This window comes from Tenebrio molitor, chromosome 1 (assembly GCF_963966145.1).
Source record: "Tenebrio molitor chromosome 1, icTenMoli1.1, whole genome shotgun sequence".
Lineage (NCBI taxonomy): Eukaryota > Metazoa > Arthropoda > Insecta > Coleoptera > Tenebrionidae > Tenebrio > Tenebrio molitor.
The window spans coordinates 36,563,519-36,576,664 of record NC_091046.1 but is presented as its reverse complement, the minus strand read 5'-3'; the positions used below and the strand labels follow the sequence as shown (position 1 = coordinate 36,576,664).

Genomic DNA, 13,146 nt, shown 5'->3' with positions numbered 1-13,146 from the left:
GTTTCCATAAACGAATCTGACATAAATATTTATAACAAGCACACAACTAACATCAAATTACAAATTAATGTAGATATAATAAGAAATATTAAAACGCAAGCAATTAATTAAGCTTCTTTATGGGAGAAATAAAAATATAATACATTAGGAGCTTGTTTTGTGTACGAATTTTTCTTCGATTTCCAAGAGAGATACCTTTTCATAAATGCTAATATCCCATTTATTACAGACGAAGTCTCTGAAAACCATGTCAGAATTGTTTATAATTAAAGATGATCTTATTATATGGAGTTATTGTTGAATTAATAATGTAATAAGAAAAGAGAGATTTTGTTGTGTTATTTTTTATGTCTGTGTAGGTCGAAAGAACAGTGTGACATTTGTTAACAATAAACGACTCGATGAAAATTAATTGTTACAATGTACATTACGAGTACTTTGATGAATAATCTTTGTAGTCAAGCACACTGGTAAATGATAGAGTACACTTGCTCACTGATATTTATTGGTCGTTAACTTGTTAACTAAATAAGTTTAAGAACACCATTAATATATTTATGTAAGTGAGATCAAAGATCTAACTATCAATAAATAATATTTTTATTCTAGACACTTTTATAAATCAACATAACATGAAAAGCTTCATTCAGTCCAACATACTCGTAAAAATTATTACTCTATTCTTAATAATTAATTGTACTTACTAATGTTGAAATATCTATTACGTTATAATTTATAAGATCAGAGGTTTCTGTAATTTTTAAAACAAAACGCTACATTTCCACAGACGCGAAACAGGATAACGACCTTTGTGTTTTTTCAGGAATCTAAAACATTTTTTGTGCAAGACAAGAAACAATTGTTTTGGATATGTGATATTAAAACGTTGTTGTCTTCAAGATTAGGTTATGTCTTCCAGCTGTCGCTTCTAATTTATTATTCTCCACCCTCCACTAAGTAGTACTTACGTCACGTTTCTATTCATTGCTATTTAAACTCGTGTACAAATATTGACAGCAATAAATCTCCTCGAACACGATACACGTGCTCAATAAATAATTAATTCGACATCTTGACAAATAGTTCCTTCATTCCCATCGGAGGAGCTTTTCGGATTAAAATATAAGAGGATCGAATGTTGAATTATGTGTTGACGTTGAGGTTAATTTCAGGATTGTTTTCCACGTGAGAAGTGTCGAGTCGGTCTCTTCCCAAAAGGTGGTGTCCACGATCCGTTTGGGGTCGTCCGCGCCTCGCTCCTCCGCCCGTGTTAGTACCAAGATGGTACTCCACGCACAGATGAAGTTATTGTCGTGTGCATTGTTGCGATTACGCGGTCAATTTCGCGTTTACGCCGCCCGTCCAGGACACGGCGAATGCTAATAACGTACCGGCCGATCCTAAATTGCGAGCCAGGATCATTAGTTCTGTCATCCGGCGCACGTACCTCGCTCCTCGGCCATCTTGGAGAGCCCCCAGCAGTCCGCAATCCACGGCTCAATCATCCTCGCGGTCTTATTTCGTCGTGATTGTGTTTTATTATATTGTCGGCCCGGGAATAAGACATTCTGAGCAGAGATTGGTCTAGCGGCATGGGTGGTCGGCCTCTCCTCCCGACCTGTTCCTCCGAGAACACCAACTTCAGTTTGACTTGAGCCTCCCTACATCATACTCGGCGCGATTCTATCTTCTTCACCGTGCTCCGATCATGGCAACCTCAAATCTGCACGATGGTAGTGCTTTGTGTTCTACCACTTGTTATCACGTGGGTGTTGTGACTTGGATCCGTCGCTCCATATTGTGACCGAGTACTCGAATGGTACCCGCACTCGAACGGTACGCTCGGGACCGAATTTGTGATATGTTCTCATCTGGTGCTTTCTCATCTCTAGTCAATAAAGTACAAGTGTGAAGTTAAGTTTAAGTTTCTGTTCGGATTGTGGCTCACCTGTGCACGTCACTGCTGCCAAAATCGACCTTAATCTACTGTTTTATGCGGGGATTTAAACGGGAAATCAAGAGAGGAACGCGCTGACACATAAAAAAAGAACACTTTGAAATTATTTACAGTAAGTTGGTAATTTATTTGGTAACGTTAGCTTAAAACATCCTGTTTTAAGTGTGTTCACACATGCGCCCAGGGATAAAGGCTTAATTAAGGAAACATTAAACTTTTCCGCCGTCCCATAAATTTCGGCGTGGTGACAAGACTGTCACCAGCCTGTGTTACAGAAATTACTTCCATGTCATTAATCAACTTTTCTATCAAACAATTCGATCAATTTTTATGGTACGGCCGTTTATGGTTCAACCAGAATAAATTATTGCTATTGGGAAAAATCTTACCGACGAATTTTTTCCACTTGTTATCTATTCAGTTTCATCATCGCAGTTGACAGTTCAATTAATAAGACGAATGGCTATATTTGGTCTTTTGGGTAAGGTGCGCGGCCTCAATTTCTTGTGTCAGATGTCGCGGTCCATCTCCCTTCTCATCTCTTGTTTTGCGTAAAGCTCACCTCTTACGAGGTAATTTGCCCCGTAACGAATAATTCCTCAGCTAATTAATGCGTGTAATTACGTTTAATTACAACAATTTAGTCCGTGAAAGATAGACCTGATATTATTAAATATCGATAATTACGGTTGCACGAAACCAGTCCTGAAGTTTATTAACAAATTATCGCGAGTAAACAAGATTTTGTAATGTTATTATTCCATTAAATATCGCTGCCGCAAGCTTTCCAAGCATTCGAGATATTCCCGAAACGTTCTAATTAACTCGGCCGACGAAAACGTGTTTCCTGGGTCTAATTAAACAAAAATGCACCCACCTGTCCATGCTTTAACGCTTTTGAATAAAATTATCGCATTTTATTTCGATGTTAAAAACGGGAATTTTACCACTAAATGACCGGACCCTGGAAGTCGCAGGTAGACCGGACGGTGACCATAAAAAAATTTCTTTTTGGGTGACACCGAGCGATAAAAGCACCACCACACCGAATAAGTGCTCCAAGGGCAGACATTAAATGGGTCGACGGGAGTCATTCTGCTTTTCAGCGGCCGAAGGTACAATTGTGCCCCGACTTTATTGGTGGTGGTAGTCGCGCAAGACCACTTTTTGCTCCGCCGTACCCTGTCTTGTGCCGGCCAAGTGGACGGCACAAATTGCATTTCGACCTTTGGCGTCGACGTCAATTGGAAGCATCTGTTGAACTTTCCGATTAATTTGTCGATGACAGCTGTGACAAACACGCGTAAAGCATCTAATCCTGGCAGCCTGGCGAGAGCGCCGCCTATGGTAGGTATGTCTAGAAGAAGTACTACCCGCAGAGGTAGTATCAAGATTAGAAGGAATAATTATAAATTTAAATAAAACTTTATAAGGCAGATCGGATATCGGGGGGCAGGTTCTAAAGCTACTATGATTAACGACTTTATTATACCCTCTTCAGAGAAAACCGGATTTTGTAACTTCATCATCATTTAAAGCTCTGGCACTTTACGTTCTTTGCTGCTTTATTTTCGGTCACGAATTTCAAAGTAAATTGTTGGCTTCGTGACGCTTTGAAAAATTTTTGCTATCGATCAATGACACTCGAAATTACGCTAGATTTTTCATCTTCAACAAATAATTACCTGGAGTTTCATTGTTTCGGCAGACTCGAACCGTCATCCGCAGGACATGTTCCGCTTTCATCGTGGCTTGTCTTCGGAGACACGCGTCGTGATTTGTCAATCGACGGAATCGTTCAATCGGTACGGACTTATCACTGCGGCTTTTCCGATTCTTCCACATTCATCCACTTAAGGTAAATTTATGATTAACGAGGATTCGTTGAGGAAGATCGACGTCCATTTGTCATGACTCTCTTGAAAGCTGCACTTAATCTCGCTCAAATTATTCATAATATTGTGGCGTTGTGTAATTACAGGATGTTCAAATTGATAGCTGGACTCGTCTTGCTTCATTACCCTTTCGCGTCTAATCAAATTGTTATGCGTTTTTGTCAAACTTCCACGTTCCAAAGGAAAATAGATGAAGGCACGGCTCGACCAGACGCACCTTTACGGCCCTGTCAGAATTCACAATGGGTTTAAATAATGTTCATTTAAGTGATATCTTAAATAAGTGTATCCGAACCCGGCAAGATAAACAGCTCTTGCACTGTGTGAAATGGACGGCCCATGTAAGATTCTATCGGACAGGGCATTTTACTAAGGCTGCAATCTTTTATCGGCAGGTGGTACGCCTGTTCGCCCACTCCGGATCACAATTTACATCCACATCCCTCAAACACCCATAATAATTGTTTTGATTAATTCTTTTGCTTGTTCATAATATTATTTGGTCGAGATTAACAATCACCACGTCGGTGCTCTCATCTTCGACGACTTCTTGACACGAAAGCTCCACGGTCATCCGCACGAATGCCAGAGAAACAATGGTGCATCGTTTCCGTTAATTCATCGTCATCAGTACCTGATACAATTCACTTACCTATTCGGTTTCTATTTTACTTTTAACAGCAGATTTGATTTGCTCGTATTACATTTTAAGTCCTCACTAATTTTCGTCAATATTTTTCCAGCTGAATACAGTTTTGGTTGCTGGATCACGTTAAAGTGTCTCTAGAAAGCTCTTGACAAATAGCTTTTTAAAGCGGACAGACACGTACAATGCTAAAATCCAGGTTTTTTGTACTCGTTAAATGAATAGAAAAATTTTACTCTTTCTTCTTTTTCTTGAAAATAGACAATACAGTTTTGCCGTAAAATCTGTTAAGTCTAAGAAAAAGATTTCAACCAGAGACAGTTGTAAGATCAAAGACGCTAATGCATTTTGCTTGACAACAATTTGTTTTCTCAGTGTAAAGCTGTTTAAAAACTGCAGTACTATATTGCATTACAAAATAGCGATTTGTACTGTAGTGCATATATCTAAAGAAACATTCTTGTAGTTGCTCCGATCTAGGTGGGCTGAATGGATAATAAAAGTCAACAATATCGTTGGCAATATTGTTTATTTGTAGTAATTTTTTATTTCATGAGTTTATTTATGGACGTCTACGGTGATGTTTTGTGGAAAAATTAATTATAAATGCATACATGAATGATTTTTGCATATTATTATGTCAAATTATCATAAATGGAAATAAAAGACATTTTTAAATTTTATTGTTGAAACAAAATAAAGATCCGACTGCTGTGCGTTAATTTTTCAGCGAATTCTTTAAGCGTGAGCCAACTTTGGGGATAGAACTGACCTAGCTGATGGCATTTTGGGCAAGTGCTGGGAAATTACAGGTTCCAGTTCGAGAATAAACTTCAATCATTAAGCACTCTTTTTCTTTTGTTAACAGAAAAACTAAAATCGAGAGGCGGCACCATAGATGACAGACTTCTTATGGTCGCTGCGCGTCTCGCAGAACTTTCAGTGACGGCGCTTTCTTTGATAGACTCTGAAAGCTGTCTACGACGGACACATTATTCGTTAAACAGCTTCTATTGTACTTTAAACTGTTCCTAGAGAGCACAATCTTGCAAAATGAAAAAGACTAAATTGCAAGATCGAGCACCTAAATTGACTGACAAAAAAATGCGAATCGTTATGACTCCGGTTAACGACGTCAGCAACTCCAGATGGTTTAAATTATGGACGGTCGTAACTTGGGTCGCGTCCTTAAAATGAATGTGGAAAAGCGAGGATATCGAAAGATAAGAGTAGCTTATTAACACCTACGGTCACGTGAGACCGCAGAACAATCTAACACAGGGTGGGTCACTTTGAGTTAATTGGCATAGTCAAGTAGGCAGTATCTGATGGCGTTGCAGCAAGTATCCAGTGTTCTGCACCAGAATCGTTGGCAGTTGGTGCTGTCGCACTGGTCGAACACGTTAAGGCCGTATGTGCGTATCCTCCACGGTTTAGTTTACATGTCCAGGCTAGTTAATGTTTTCAACATTTTAAACGGTCGCCGCACCGTTCCTTTTGTTGCTCTCTATCGGCAAAAGCTCTGACCCGGAGGAATGTCGCAGCTCCGATTTTTACAAAGCACTGCCGGTACTACGCGTAATTAATAAAAAGTGGTAACAAGTTGCGCGTCGTTGCGTCCGGAATAGGGTTAAAGGTCGCGCAGCTGATAACAATTCACACTTGTTAGTGGACGTTTTGTCGTTTATGGTTTACCGTAGGTGTTCTGATTTTGCAGGCGCTCTGCTTGCGACTATATTTACGCTCATTTCCATCGCTTCTCGCATGTAAAAGGTTTATGTTCTCGTTAAGTAAACTTGCATCCAGAGAGAAGCAGTGGTATCGTCTCGCAACCACTCTCCGCCAGTGCGCAGCAAATAAATTTAAATTAATTGACACGTATAGTCTGGCGAAATAATAAGCGAACCACCACTTCACTCCTGAAGACATTATAAACTTCCTGAAGGTAACATCGCAATGAACACATTTGTTGACGCTACTTCGTGGCCGCGCTCTTCTCGGAAATCATTAGAAGTGACACAGTGACAGTACTAAATAGTCCTTTCGGAAGGATCCCAGCCTCTTAACCCGTCTACCTGCTTGTCACAAAACGGAATTAAGGTATTGTGGAAACGCGGCAAAAAGTCATCCCTTCGGCCGAAGATGCTATCTTCACAGAGAGAAGGGGCTCACAACTTGGGGAAATTGGAAATCGTTATCGTTCTTGCAACGGCCTTGTTTGTTTCTTGACAAAACACTCACAGTTTTGGCGCTATTGTGTGATCTTCTAACATAACAAAATTTCGTCAGGTTTGCATCAATTTTGTTTTTTCTTTATTTCGCAATAACACTCCTTCTTTTAAAGCATCATTTTAGATCATATTGTCTAAACGATCGATATAAATGACGATATACACTGGTACAATTGATTCAAGACCTTGAATCTATTACCAATAATAAGATAATACTTTAATATATTATCAGTAAATACAGTGGAGTTACGCAATTCATATAGCTGCTCTTTTGATATTTTATGAAGAATTTTAAGGTCTCTGTTTTTATAAGGCGACCTTTAATTTGTTTGATACGAATATTTTTGATGTATGAGTATTCTTCTATTACAAACTAGTAAAACTGAAAACAATGCACTAGACATTAACGCTATTTATAATCCCAAATTTAGAAAAACATAACTTAATACAACAGACAGCTTTACTACCAAATTACATAAATGCAAAATTTTCATGGCCTCCTATTAAGCCAAAACAACGTGAATGCATTTTATGATCTTTCTATTAAAATTTGCGGTACTTGTTTTTTCTTCTTTTAACCAATAAAATAATTATTAACAAAAGTTTATGTAAAAAAATTATCAGGTATAATTGCCCTAGTGATTGAGAAATTCCCGATAATTCTGTGTTGGTGATTAGGAGTGTCTGTTGTAAAAATTCCTGACTGTGTAGCAAGAGGGAATTTAACAGCAGACACTAGTGGGTCACTAACAAAATTCTCTGGAATTTCTCAACCACGAGGGCAATTCGATATGAGTACATATTTACGGAATGATCGCTACAACTTAAATATAGGCCAAATTAAAATTATAATCAATACATTATTTAATTAATATTAATACTGATTTGACTGACATGTCAAAAAATTGTCATTTATAATACCACGAGTAGTCCAAATTATGTCGATTGTTTTTCAAACTGGTCACGAATTATCAATTGTGCTTGGGAATGAATCCACGAGTGCGTCAGCACGAGTGAGATTCTCAAGCACAATTGAATGAGTGAAACCAGTTTGAAAAATAGTCTACATAATTTGGACTACGAGTTGTATTCGGAGGACTATTCCATGAACCAACTTTGACAATTTGGCAGCAAATCGGAAGAAGAAATTCATGCAGAAATTGAAGAAAATGTTTCCAACAACACAAAAAAGACACGTGAGTCCATTTGGAAGCAATTCTCAAGGCTGTATTCATTTGTTAAAAATTATCGCTGGGATCACTAGTGGTATTACCGATACAATTTCCACGAGTGGGAATATTCGGTCCAATTTTTTGAAACCATGGTAATAAATGTGTAAAATTGTGTTTTTATTGGTGCATTTTTAACAAATGACAGGTGAATGGAATAGTCAAAAAAATTATCGCGTAATTCCAATTTGATTGGTCCAATTTCAAAAAATAGAGCATTTTCATTGGCCAAATTAATGAGGTGAATACTCGTCTTTGTCCACTAATAAATCAATGATAGTTTTATTGTCTAATGTTTCAAAGGGATAATCAGTTCTCTGGTGTAGTAGAAAACGACTCTAGATTAAGATGTACAATGCATTTGCATTGATCTGGATTTTTTTTAATGCAATACCATTATTATCAATTACACAGGAATAGCAATCGTCATAGTGACTCGTCAGTTCACTCCAGATTGGAGGAATTGTGTCCACGAATCCAGTGTTTCAAATTTGATCCACCCCAACATACACGAGGGTTCTTGTGATCTATTTTAGTTGCGAATTTGAATTTTGAGGTAGATATCACGATATCATGGTTAGATAAAATAATGAGAGTATTTGATTAATAGCAAAAAGTTGCTCTAAATACTGTTTACGCGGTGTAATTTACATCTTCAGAAAGTGTTTAGAGCTAGAACCTGGCAAAGCAAGGTTTGACACGACGTGGAATTCAAAGGAAACTCGTCAGAAAGTGTTGATGTAGAAAGAGAAACAACCGTCTCGGGCTTCCCTTATTCTTCTTTCTTTTGATAGCCCACGGAGCGACTCGGCGTGGGCGGAAACACAATTCGAGTTCGTTCCGTTAAGAGCCGCTGACGCTGTGAAAGAAATTGATTGCGTATTGCTCTGGTGGACCGCGAGTGGACATCACTTGGAAATGCGATGGACCATTAAAATTCATTTTACGTCAATGTTCGTGTTTATTGCTTCGATTTAATGGCGTTTCGTAGTCGACCACATCATCCATGTTTATTTTCGCCGTGAAGAACAAAAATGAGATCTAAAAAGAAACTGGAACTCGTGTGGTGCTCCATTCATGAATATTTAATTCAACGATTGTTGGTAAGATTGGCCTGTTCACGACACTGCACGTTGTGGTCAGTGCCAATTACATGCTAGACTTTATCGTTGAGTTGAGTTACACAATGCACGACACTGGAGGATTAATGAAAGAGGTGCACTTGACCAAATTTCAGTTTCAGGTTACCGTAGTACGCCCCATGAAGAACGTCGCGCTTGATTCTTTTCCAAACGAATTCCTTGTAAACTCGGTACGTCGTGCTTGTCACAAGTAATCTTCGGCTGGCCGAGCTCCACACAAATATTTTCAATAAAGCTCGCAGCATGCTTTTAATTTTATTACAAATGCGTTTCAGTTTTTATTATGTAATAAACACAATTTCTGTACCGGTGGCAAGGAAGTAGATAGCAGCTTTATTAGTCGAGCTATCAGAAACTTGCTGGTGCAGCCGGCCAGAAAGCTCCCAAGTGTACCACGTCGGGACTCGAGGAAATCTCCATGGAACCAGCCTACCCGTGCTAGTTATTTAAGTGGACAACTGCACATGATAACATATTTCAAGAAGTTTTTTGAACCTGATTGACGCGGGAATTATTTTTAGTACTTTCAAACTAATTTTAGTTGAAACGCTTATATTTAAACCAATTAAATTCGCATAAAGTTAATCCGAACCTAATTGAAAAATTGACGTAGCTTTTAAGTTCATAACGTGTTATCGGCTTTTTTATATGAAATTACAAATTCTATCAGTAAAAGAAAACATAAAGCTTTACTTAGCTCTCTGAAGTGGTGGCACAGCTGTTTATCGCCGCTATTTTTTTTTTATATTTTAATTTTGCTTCCAATCCAATTTAAACTAATTCTTTCTTTATTACTCTACTTTATTGGGTACCTACATATTTTTATAGCCTTTTAAATTAATATCATCTCTCCTTTTTTAAGAATTACAAAATTTTAGCAAGAAATGCTTTCCTTTTTTCCTCATTCTATCCTATCCTGGAAGCCTACAGCGTTTTTGCTTTCAGGACTGTATAATACAGCCGCGGGACAGGTCCGCTCTCTTCATTTATTGTGGCCACTATCATTATACTTCTTTTTGGGTATGGTGATTAAACGATTTGTTCCGGCTTCTGTTTTCACGTTTTTTTGAGTTCGATTCTCCCAGATAATGGTGATGTGGGTAGTTCTCTATTGTGTAAATTTCCACATTAAAAACCTTGAACTTTTCAGGTGTCCATAAGAAGAAATAAATATTATTGATTAACCAGCCCGCCATAAATACGTCAATACGTCAAGATTGTTGCAACTGCTTACACATTTAATTCAAATGGGTTGAGGCAATAATGTAGGTATAGTTGGGCTTGTCCGTCGTAACTTTTCGATTTTTTCTCACAATATCTCAAAGGAAAGTGTACGATAGAAGTCGACCGTTTAATGTTGCGTTTCCTGCATTGCTGCTTTCGTTGTGATTATTTATGACATATGATTCTAATTTAAAAGGCGGTAGCGGTGAGCTCCAGATACGGTTTTCAGCCCCACGCCTTGATAGAGCATCCAGGAGTAAGAACGTGTTCTATGCAAATGCACTTCTGCCGTGAGTTTGAATATGTATAACGTGCACACAGACGTGCACGATCCTATAATAATTAATTCAAATTACTTGCGCCAGAATGAACCTACAAGTCGGTTTTTAATTAATGTTGATTTGAAGCTTCAACGCCTTTTAAAGGCCAACCACACTCTAATTATCGCTTCTTCACAGTCACCGTCGGTGGACGTTACCACTTCGATTCCAACTGCAATCTGTAATTGATAGGCCAATAGGAAACTTCCATTGATTCGTGAAATAATAAATAGGCCTTGTTATTGTCAATTATACACTCTATTGACTTAATTTCTTTGTCTCACGGTTTTCACTGCGTCAGTTGGCAACTATTACGTTGTATTTTACGCCTTTGCAAAGCCAAACAAGTACCTACTGATTCTGCACATTTGACAATTACTCCAACACATAAACTGTGACAGCTGTCGCATAAAGGTGTGGCCAATTTTTGTCAAAAATTAACAACACTGCGAGTTGTACTCAATCGTTTCAAGAATTTAATGCAAACTAACAACAGGTACGCTACGACGCACGTTTTTTTGACATATCAGTCAAGGAAAGCTCCAATTTAGCTGCTCAGATTGCGTGTCACATCTTGCCGTAACAAAAAGTAATGCGTTTTGCTGACGTCATTTTTCATTGTCACCATAGTCATGTCAATGTCAATGGCATTTTTACGATTTTTCGTTGAATGACTTTTTATCTATTTTAATTCAGTGTTTTTAGCCTTGGACGGCCACAATGGAACTACATTTCATTGAATATTATCTTTAAAAAATTAATTCTTTACTTTTTTTGAACTGTTTCATATATTAAAGTAAATAATAAATCTGGAGGAAGAAGCAAATTACGTAGTTACGTACTAATTATATCTGACATATAATTAACGGCGACAAATCTTGTTAACACACGAGCCGTAGACGTGTGTAAACTTAGCTTTTTCCAGAAGCTGCCTCTCAGTTCTCGTCGTGTGAGCTTGCGCATTTTCTTGTTGACTTCTCTATAAGTACACTTCAACACGTGTTAATAATAATCAATGTTGTGTATAAAAACTGAATGGTTCTTTTTAAAAAAATTTTAGACCAGCTTGGCTCCAGATATAACATTTCGGGGGGTGTGAGTTATTGCATAAACATGTAGAGGTGTTTGCTCCTGTGAACCGAATAAATCTGAAAGTCGGTCCCCAACTTATTTGCGACTCCGTGAGTCACTCGAACGTGTTTGATGATAGAGCGGTCAAGCCCGCAAAGTTGAAGCCATCGACGAAATTTATGTAAATATCCAAGGCGCCTGTATACAAATTGTCAAATTATTCAGGTTGGAACGGTGTGCCTTCTTTGTTTGGTACAACTGTATAAAACACCCACATCTAAGGTGCGAACAAAACATAGGTGATTCGGCCGCGTTCGGAGTGGTGTGCGTGTTTTATGCAAGCCGGATTACACTCGTCCTGCGGAAAGACCGTCGTCCTGGCGAGTGTCGTCTTCGAGCGCTGGTCGCTCGCGTTTATCTGGGTGGATGTAGAACGACACGCCTGATAATGCAGTCCGGATTAAACTTTTATTCAGCCATAAAAACTTGTTGGCGTTTATATTGGCCGTATATTTTTGAAATCCTCCATCGTCGACGACTCACCTTGCTGGAAGATCGAGGGATCTTGAATAAATGTTTACGTAACCGAAATCTTTTTATTACTTTTATAAATAGCATCCTATGCTTTCTCCATCGGGATTAGGACTAGATTAATGAGGACATGACTCGCAAAGACCATGGTGACGTCATCTACGAGCTTTGATCGCCAACGCGTTCAAATGTTGATGTAATTATTAATTACATCAACGCATAAACTTCTTGTAGACACAGTAGTGTAAGAATTTTAAAAACTACTCGTATTCTAAAAGTTGAATGAGGTTAGTCAGAGGATTCCAAAAACGATTTTAAAATTTGAATGAGGTTAGGAGTTAGTCAATCTGTAATAAAAATAACCAATCGATACCGTACCGTTGTGGTCAATCTGTAATAAAAATTACCAATCGATACCGTTGTTTAATACTATAGGGGTTTCCCTTATCTCTTAGATATTACAATGAAGTTTTGAGTTTCCAAAATGACATTTATGTAACTTAGTATCAGGAACTTTTTTTGTACGAGTACTTTTGCTTTACTTTAATTCTACATCGCATCTACACCGTCTCTGCAACTTCCTCAGAAGAAAATTTGCCATAATTCTGTCCTTTCTTAAGATATTTGAAAGAATGAATTTTGGAAGTTGCTCTTTCAGGATTTTAAAGTCTATGTTTTAATTCTATGAAATAGAATTCTGAATGACTTGTTGAATTTTGTTTTTCCAATTCTCTATAGTAAGGAATACGAATATTTTCCATTCTCTAACTTTATACCAAAGTTACTTTCGTTCAGCATTAAACATTTTGTAAAAGTTAAATGGTAGGTTATACAGAGTGAACAAGAAAACAAATTAAAAGTGCTATCTCATCTTTTGTTTTATCGAAATGTCTTAGCTTA

The 13,146-nt window shown here is 37.9% G+C and overlaps 1 protein-coding gene across 3 annotated transcripts in view; it reads left to right on the top strand.

The window, feature by feature from the left end:
* ci (cubitus interruptus) overlaps window positions 1-13,146 on the top strand; it is a 71,469-nt gene that overhangs the window by 37,753 nt on the left and 20,570 nt on the right. Inside the window, exon 1 of one of the 3 annotated variants that reach the window (XM_069039125.1) lies at window positions 1,657-2,069. The exons of the other annotated variants lie outside the window; for them this stretch is intronic. The gene's annotated coding sequence lies outside the window, so the exon portion shown is untranslated. Of the gene's footprint in view, window positions 1-1,656; window positions 2,070-13,146 lie in introns of those variants that run through there. 3 annotated transcript variants of the gene reach the window in all.